This window comes from Manduca sexta, chromosome 12 (assembly GCF_014839805.1).
Source record: "Manduca sexta isolate Smith_Timp_Sample1 chromosome 12, JHU_Msex_v1.0, whole genome shotgun sequence".
Taxonomy (NCBI): domain Eukaryota; kingdom Metazoa; phylum Arthropoda; class Insecta; order Lepidoptera; family Sphingidae; genus Manduca; species Manduca sexta.
The window spans coordinates 8,011,514-8,019,218 of NC_051126.1; positions in this window are offsets into that span (position 1 = coordinate 8,011,514).

Sequence of the window (7,705 nt, forward strand, 5' to 3'; positions counted from 1 at the left end):
TATTCTTTCTTCGCGAGAACCAATATAATAACAGCTACTGAGTTTGAATTTCGAAATAATTCAACTGCACAACGTAATAGCTGGGCATTATAATTACTGGAGCTAAATTTTTGCATAATAGGTGCTGTTAGTTTAAAGATGTTCTCAAACATCATTACAATAGATTTGTTAATCAAATGTCATTTAATTACACAATACAATTGTATTTATTTTAAAATCTGTGCAATTATTTAGAACGATCACATCTGTGTATTGCGTCTTCTGTTGCTCCATAGTATAATTGGTATAAAGTAACGGACTACTAAAATATTATAGTCTACAAATTATTTGAGCAATGGGTATAGAATTTTTAAAAATTATAAATTTTATCTCCAATTTAAAATGTCCATGGTTGTTTAAGTAATTTTAATTGTTATTCAGAAATAATCATTTTTATTTTTATACATTGTTTCGACGTATCATAAGTGCAACTTTGTTCGCCTACGTGATAAATAAAGTATTTTATTTATTTTATTTTATTTTATTTTATTTTATTTTATTTTATTTTATAAACGTCTATTTTCCTTACCTTTTTTAAATTTATTAATTATTTGCTTAGTGGCAGGTATATCAAGCATATTTAGCTATTGCACCACCAAATATCACGTCTATTAAACTGAACATTTTCTCAACCGTTTGATATACAAAAGTAACCTTTTAATATGGGTTTACTACAGGTAACATTAGAAGCTAACGACCTGAGGTGTCGACTGGAAAGTGTAAAGCGGATTGCACACGTAACCTCTTCTTAAACTAACAGCAAGTCACCGCTTATAATTAGTAAGCAGTAATGATTGCTTTCACTGTGACCTGCGGGATTGCTGCGGAGGCACAACGGGTGAAAAATATTACTTATTAGGATTTATTCTTAAGGCACAAATTTACTGTATTCATAATGGCATGATATTTATTGTATAATTATTATAAGTATAGATGAGATTCTCTAAATATAATACTAATGGATTTATATGATTTTTATTTTATGCAAAAGCGGTGACTTAAAATTCTGCTGTTTTGTCTATCTCCCAAGTTACAAAATGTATACTTTCAACTGTCTTGTTTACTCGCACTTAGGACGAGGAAACAACTTTGTTTGGCTTTCACAACGACCACGAAGAAAAGCCGTCCTGGTGAGTTACATTAGAAAGCGGGAGAGATTCCTAGCCCCCAGTAACAAGACCGGTGTCTTGTACATTTACTTTATGATTGTATTTAATTATGAAAAATATTGTGGTTTTGCTAATAAACCAGTCCGAAATTTAGCACGTGTTTAAAATAATAAGAGTTTCAGTGCTACCAACACGTAGTGTGTCTTTAATGAAACCATTCGCTGTGGTGGATCCACCATTATTTAATGTCACCTGTTAGAATTCAGTTATTACATTGATGGATTTATAAAGTAATTTCTAGTAATACGTGTATCTATAGCAATAATGATTTCTTATGTTTACGCGTGACCTTAAAGGCTGTAAAGTCTTCGAAACGTCGGGAAAAAATAAAACACCAATACCGCGATAGAATCCGAAAATTAGTTTAATTTCAATGTCTATAGCAATAGTTTAATTTCCTTTATTAATTGAAGTATTAGAAAATCTATAGGGTAAATAGGTAATATTTGTATTACAATAAGTTTTTTTTTTATGATTATTTGACATTATAATAATTTCACCATTAAACCAGCTACATCAAATATAATATAGATTATATATATTTAACACCCGCTATACCACAGCCGTGAAAAACAATCGTACAAAACCCAAACGTATGCGTACAATAACGTCACGTAGAGTTGTGTAAGAGAGGTGACGGAACCGCGACTCAGTCATTGCCTCAAGTCGCAGATATTGTTTATGATTAATGACTGACGTTATTATTACGTCAGGTAACTGCGGCTCGTGAAATTTCTATTCGTAACGTCATATCGCCTGGATAGTTTGGGTTGATATTTTTGGAAGTAAAGTATTGAGAAATGTTCTTTTAAATTTTGTTGATACTGATTGTATAACTGAATGATATTATTCTGTTCCTACAGTTAAAAATGCAGAACCTCACATAGGGTGTGTAAAATTCGTTAATAGACCAAAGATAAGTGGAATTAATATTTTATCATTAACAAGATTGTATAGATTTCTCCGGTTAACCTAATAAATAATATATATTCTTTTAACTTTGATTTTCCGTCAAAGTTTTAAACAACAGAATAATTATTATGGTAAAATGTATACTGCAGTGCTTGCTATGACCATAGCCTTATGCGGAGTTCGCTTCCATATATCAATTTCTTTTTTTATAAAACAGCAAAATGTTCTCATCTATGCATCATTAGACTGCGTTTTCGAAAGCACACGTTACATAAAATTAAATCGCGCAAAAATTGACACTTGTACGGAACATTTGCCGCGATGAAGAAAACTATGACAAAACAAAAACGAGTTTTGAATTGCAAGAGATTCGTTTATATTTACGATATCGGTAACTATTTTATTGAATGGTAATATGGTTCCCATATTTTGAAATATGTTTTGATCAGTCAAGTAGGCAAATGCGATTCGATGGCTGTGTGAAATTTACAATTGTAAGGATTTATAATTAATAAGTAAATACTGGAACTCCAATAACAGTTGATATATTTTTAATGTCACTAATTTCGCTAAAATGTCCGAGAAAATTAGGCAGTTATAAGAAACCTTTGTTCTTAGTAGTAAGGAATTGATATAACTGATTTATAGCAACTATAGTAACAGTAAGTCAATTTATTTTGACAAAAGATTATAACTTGAATATGATAAAAAAAAGGTTTAATATTGTTGGTCTATGACAGAATAAATCCATTAACTAATACCATGTTTAAGGAATAGGGTGAGCTCAAGGCTGTCTTCATGATAATATGAGTATGTCTATCAAAGTAGTTGTACGAAATAGTTTGTCGTAAATGGACGGTAATTCAGAATACATCGGTATTCGGTAAGTTGCGTGATATATATGAAGTTGGCGAATTCGTATCCGCATTGATTATTGTTGGAGGCAGGTTCCGTTCTCAGGTTATTGTATTGTGTTATTGCGAAATAAAGAGCGATTTAACTTTTTGCTGCGGGGAACAGAATAGGTTAGGTAAGGTTCATAAAAAGGACGCAATATGATTGAAGTAGCAGTTTTAACAGGTTGGTATTTTGTTATACCTAAATTAATACGATAGAAATTTTCTGTGAAAGGAAATCGACTTCTTTACAACCGTCCACTTGGAACATAGTCGATTTCCTTTCATAAACCTTATTTCGATCTTATTAAAACATAGGGACAACCCTGTTACTTTCTTCAATAATTTATTAAACAAATTATGGGCTAAGTCGTAAACTTTTGTAATGGGTTCTGCAGTAAGATTATATTAAAAACTCTAAGATGACACGTTCAAACAGAAGTTTAGAATCTCACTTCACTGCCTTATGTAGTTTGTATATATAAAATAAACATAAAACTAAACATCGTGCAGTCGTCTTTATATTCGAAAGACAATTCCATCGATTCCGTTGAAGAATACCCATATACTACAAAAAGATATAATTTTTGTCGGCGAGAATTCAATGGCAGCTTTCAAATGCAAACAATAGAAATAGTTTGTTCACAATGGAGAGAGTACCGTAAATCATCGTTAATAAAACAACATTATGTGAACATTGTTTTTATGTTGTTTGTTACGCTACTCAAGCGCTTGTATGAGATGGTGATGTGCTATAGGAAAGTAGGCGAATGTTGGCATAATTCTGGCAATCGTCGAGGGAGACAATACTTTTGGTCGATATTACGTCTGGACTGTATTGTTTTTAGTATGTAGTGTGGTCACTTTACCTATAATAATGATCTTAGTTCTTGCAGATATAATAAATCTTCGGGCTTATATTTCATATTGTAACTTTTTTGGTGGTAGAACACGTGAGATTTAAAAACGGAGAGTATTTAGGTTCTATCACAAGTTTTAGGTATGGGTGTTTTTGTTTAACTCGAATAAAAATAAATATTTGTGAAAGTACCTAGTATATTCGTTTGTCTTCTGCCTACCAATTTGCGTCAACAGAAGTGATGTTGTATATTACTATGAAGAAGTTCTTTGTGAATTATTATACAATATTTGCACGTACACATTAAAGCTATTTCCATTTACAATGAAACACAAGCTTACTCTACTGTTTTCACTGCCCAAACTAATCAAATTTCATCCTTATACTAATCCGTCAGTTCTTAGTTCATTGACCGCATATATCAGGAAATCTACTGCGTACGAATATCTATACTATTATATAAAGCTGAAGAGTTTGTTTGTTTGTTTGTTTGTTTGTTTGTTTGTTTGTTTGAACGCGCTAATCTCAGGAACTACCGGTCCAAACCGAAAAATTCTTTTTACGTTGGATAGCCCTTTGTTCGTGGAGTGCTATAGGCTATATATCATCACGCTATACCCAATAGGAGCGGGGCAGTAATGGCTAATCTCAAGAACTACCGGTCCAAACTGAAAAATTATTTTTGCATTGGATAGCCCTTTGTTCGTGGAGTGCTATAGGCTATATATCATCACGCTATACCCAATAGGAGCGGAGCAGTAATGGCTAATCTCAGGAACTACCGGTCCAAACTGAAAAATTCTTTTTGCGTTGGATAGCCCTTTGTTCGTGGAGTGCTATAGGCTATATATCATCACGCTATGACCAATAGGAGCGGAGCAGTAAAGAAACATGTTGCAAATACGGGGAAAATTATTAGTTTTGAGAGCTTGCGTTGCCTGCGCTGCGTAAACGGTTAAAGTTATGCAACAATGATGTATGACGGGATCGTTCCTCTTAAAAAGTTCTAAAAAATATATTATAAAACAAAGTCCCCCGCTGCATCTGTCTGCCTGAACGTGTTAAACTCAAATCTACCCAACATATTAAGATGAAATTTGGTATGGAGACAGTTTGAGACCCTGGGAAGAACTTAGGCTCCCGGGAAACTATTACTTTTATAACGGAAAACTTTAGCCTGAAAAACTTTATAACGCGGGCGGAGCCGCGGGCAAAAGCTAGTAAAATTATAAGTATCTAATATTGTTTTATTATGTTTACGCGAATGTTAAACTTTGAAATAAAACTATTTTTCCTTGGGGACATTGCCCCTGTGATCATAAAGGTTGCAGTCTTCGGAACGTGGGGAGATAATCTATACTATTATATAAAGCTGAAGAGTTTGTTTGTTTGTTTGTTTGTTTGTTTGAACGCGCTAATCTCAGGAACTACCGGTCCAAACTGAAAAATTCTTTTTGCGTTGGATAGCCCTTTATTCGTGGAGTGCTATAGGCTATATATCATCACGCTATACCCAATAGGAGCGGGGCAGTAATGGCTAATCTCAGGAACTACCGGTCCAAACTGAAAAATTCTTTTGCGTTGGATAGCCCTTTATTCGTGGAGTGCTATAGGCTATATATCATCACGCTATACCCAATAGGAGCGGGGCAGTAATGGTTAATCTCAGGAACTACCGGTTCAAACTGAAAAATTCTTTTTGCGTTGGATAGCTCTTTGTTCGTGGAGAGCTATAGGCTATATATCATCACGCTATATTCAATAGGAGCGGAGCAGTAATGGCTAATCTCAGGAACTACCGATTCGAACTGAAAAAATATTTTTGTGTTGAATAGTCCTTTGTGGAGTGCTCAAAGTTATATATCATCACGCTATGACCAATAGGAGCGGAGCAGTAATGGCTAATCTCAGGAACTACCGGTTTCAACTGAAAAATTCGTTTTGTGTTGGATAGCCCTTTATTTGTGGACCGCTATAAGCTATATATCATCACGCTATGACCAATAGGAGCGGAGCAGTAATGGCTAATCTCAGGAACTACCGGTTTGAACTGAAAAAATCTTTTTGTGTTGGATAGCCCTTTGTTCCTGGAGTGCTATAGGCTATATATCATCATGCTATAACCAATAGGAGCGGAGCAGTAATGAAACATGTTGCAAAAACGGGGAAAATTATGAGTTTTGAGAGCTTCCGTTGCCTGCGCTGCGTAAACGGTTAAAGTTATGCAACAATGATGTATGACGGGATTGTTTCACTTAAAAGTTCTAAATAATATAACAAAAGTCCCCCGCTGCATCTGTCTGCCTTAACGTGTTAAACTCAAAAACTACCTAACGTATTAAGATGAAATTTGGTATGGAGACAGTTTGAGACCCTGGGAAGAACATAGGCTCCCGGGAAACTACTATTTTTATAACGGAAAACTTTAGCCTGAAAAACTTTATAACGCGGGCGGAGCCGCGAGCAAAAGCTAGTACTAATATAAAATCGAAAGTGAGCACGCATCGACGGCGCCGGGTGAAAGTCGGACCTTGCTCTTGAAAGCGAAAGGCACTTGCCCGCCACGGCTGCACCTCGTAATAGACAATGTATGCAACCTGTTATGGATATTATAACATATATTTATACTTAATTGACAGACAATATTCCAGGTATATGATACAAGTATATTAAGTATACAGGTATATTAAATAAAACGAGGAATTTAGTTATTAACTAAATTTTAGGTAGTTTGTCTGTGAATACGTTTTGAATTTGGTAGATACCTCGGTAGGTCTTGAAAAGTGATAAGATTTATTTATTTTTATTAGCAACAGTATAGCGTAAAAGCACATATTCAGGTTCCAAAACTATTATAGCGAGTGTAATTACTCTGAATTATACGACTTCTAATGAATTGAAATGAAGAATGTGCAGTACATGCAAAGCAGAAAATATGCAGAGCTTTGCTTATAAATAATTTAGCCATCTTGCATATTTTAGCGTTAAGCGACATGAAAAATACAGAATGTATTTGTAGAGGTGGCCCTAAGTAGCACCACTTGACCAGTAGTTCTATGAATTTGGTGGCCTGATTAAAATTTGGATGGTGTTCCTTATCATATACGTGGCGATACACAACAGACTCAGATTTGGCGTTAAATGACTGATGACCGATGAAAGAATGATAAATAATAGTTACAATATCGAGCTCTATTCCTATGAAATAAAGTTAATATAACTATCCCTCATGTTGCTGGTTATGAGATGGAACTTTGCTGATTCTGAGCTAGGATCTACGAATTATATTCGGAAGGATTTGGATTGTTATTGTTGAGAATATAAAGGTCTAAGCCATATTTAGTATTAGACAAGTACACAATTGGTTTCCTAAGAACTTTTTTACATCGTTGTTTTTAACTTAAAGACGAGTGAGAATAATATTTTTTTCTGCAAAGGCTGAACCCTATTTCTTTCAATGTACTTATAATGGAAGTTTGCGGCCGACAATTCTAAATTTACCGTATAACACTTATAATAATTACTGACAATACTATAGTGCGTGTTGGATAAAACGACGTGGTCACACCTGGTAATGACAGTCATTTGTCCTGGGAAAATGTGTAAAGTGGAGAGATTTAGCGGACGATGTCCGTTGTTACCTGGAAAGATCTTTATCAGACATTTTTTATTTTAGTTTCTCACGATGACATTGTATTTTTGTTAAATGCAGTGACTATTGTCAGATTTATGAGCATAATGATTTGAAAATACGACATAAAATGATTTTCAATTCAGTAAGTTTAGGAAGTGCAATTCTGTTTTGATTCAATGATCGGACTCATCTATAT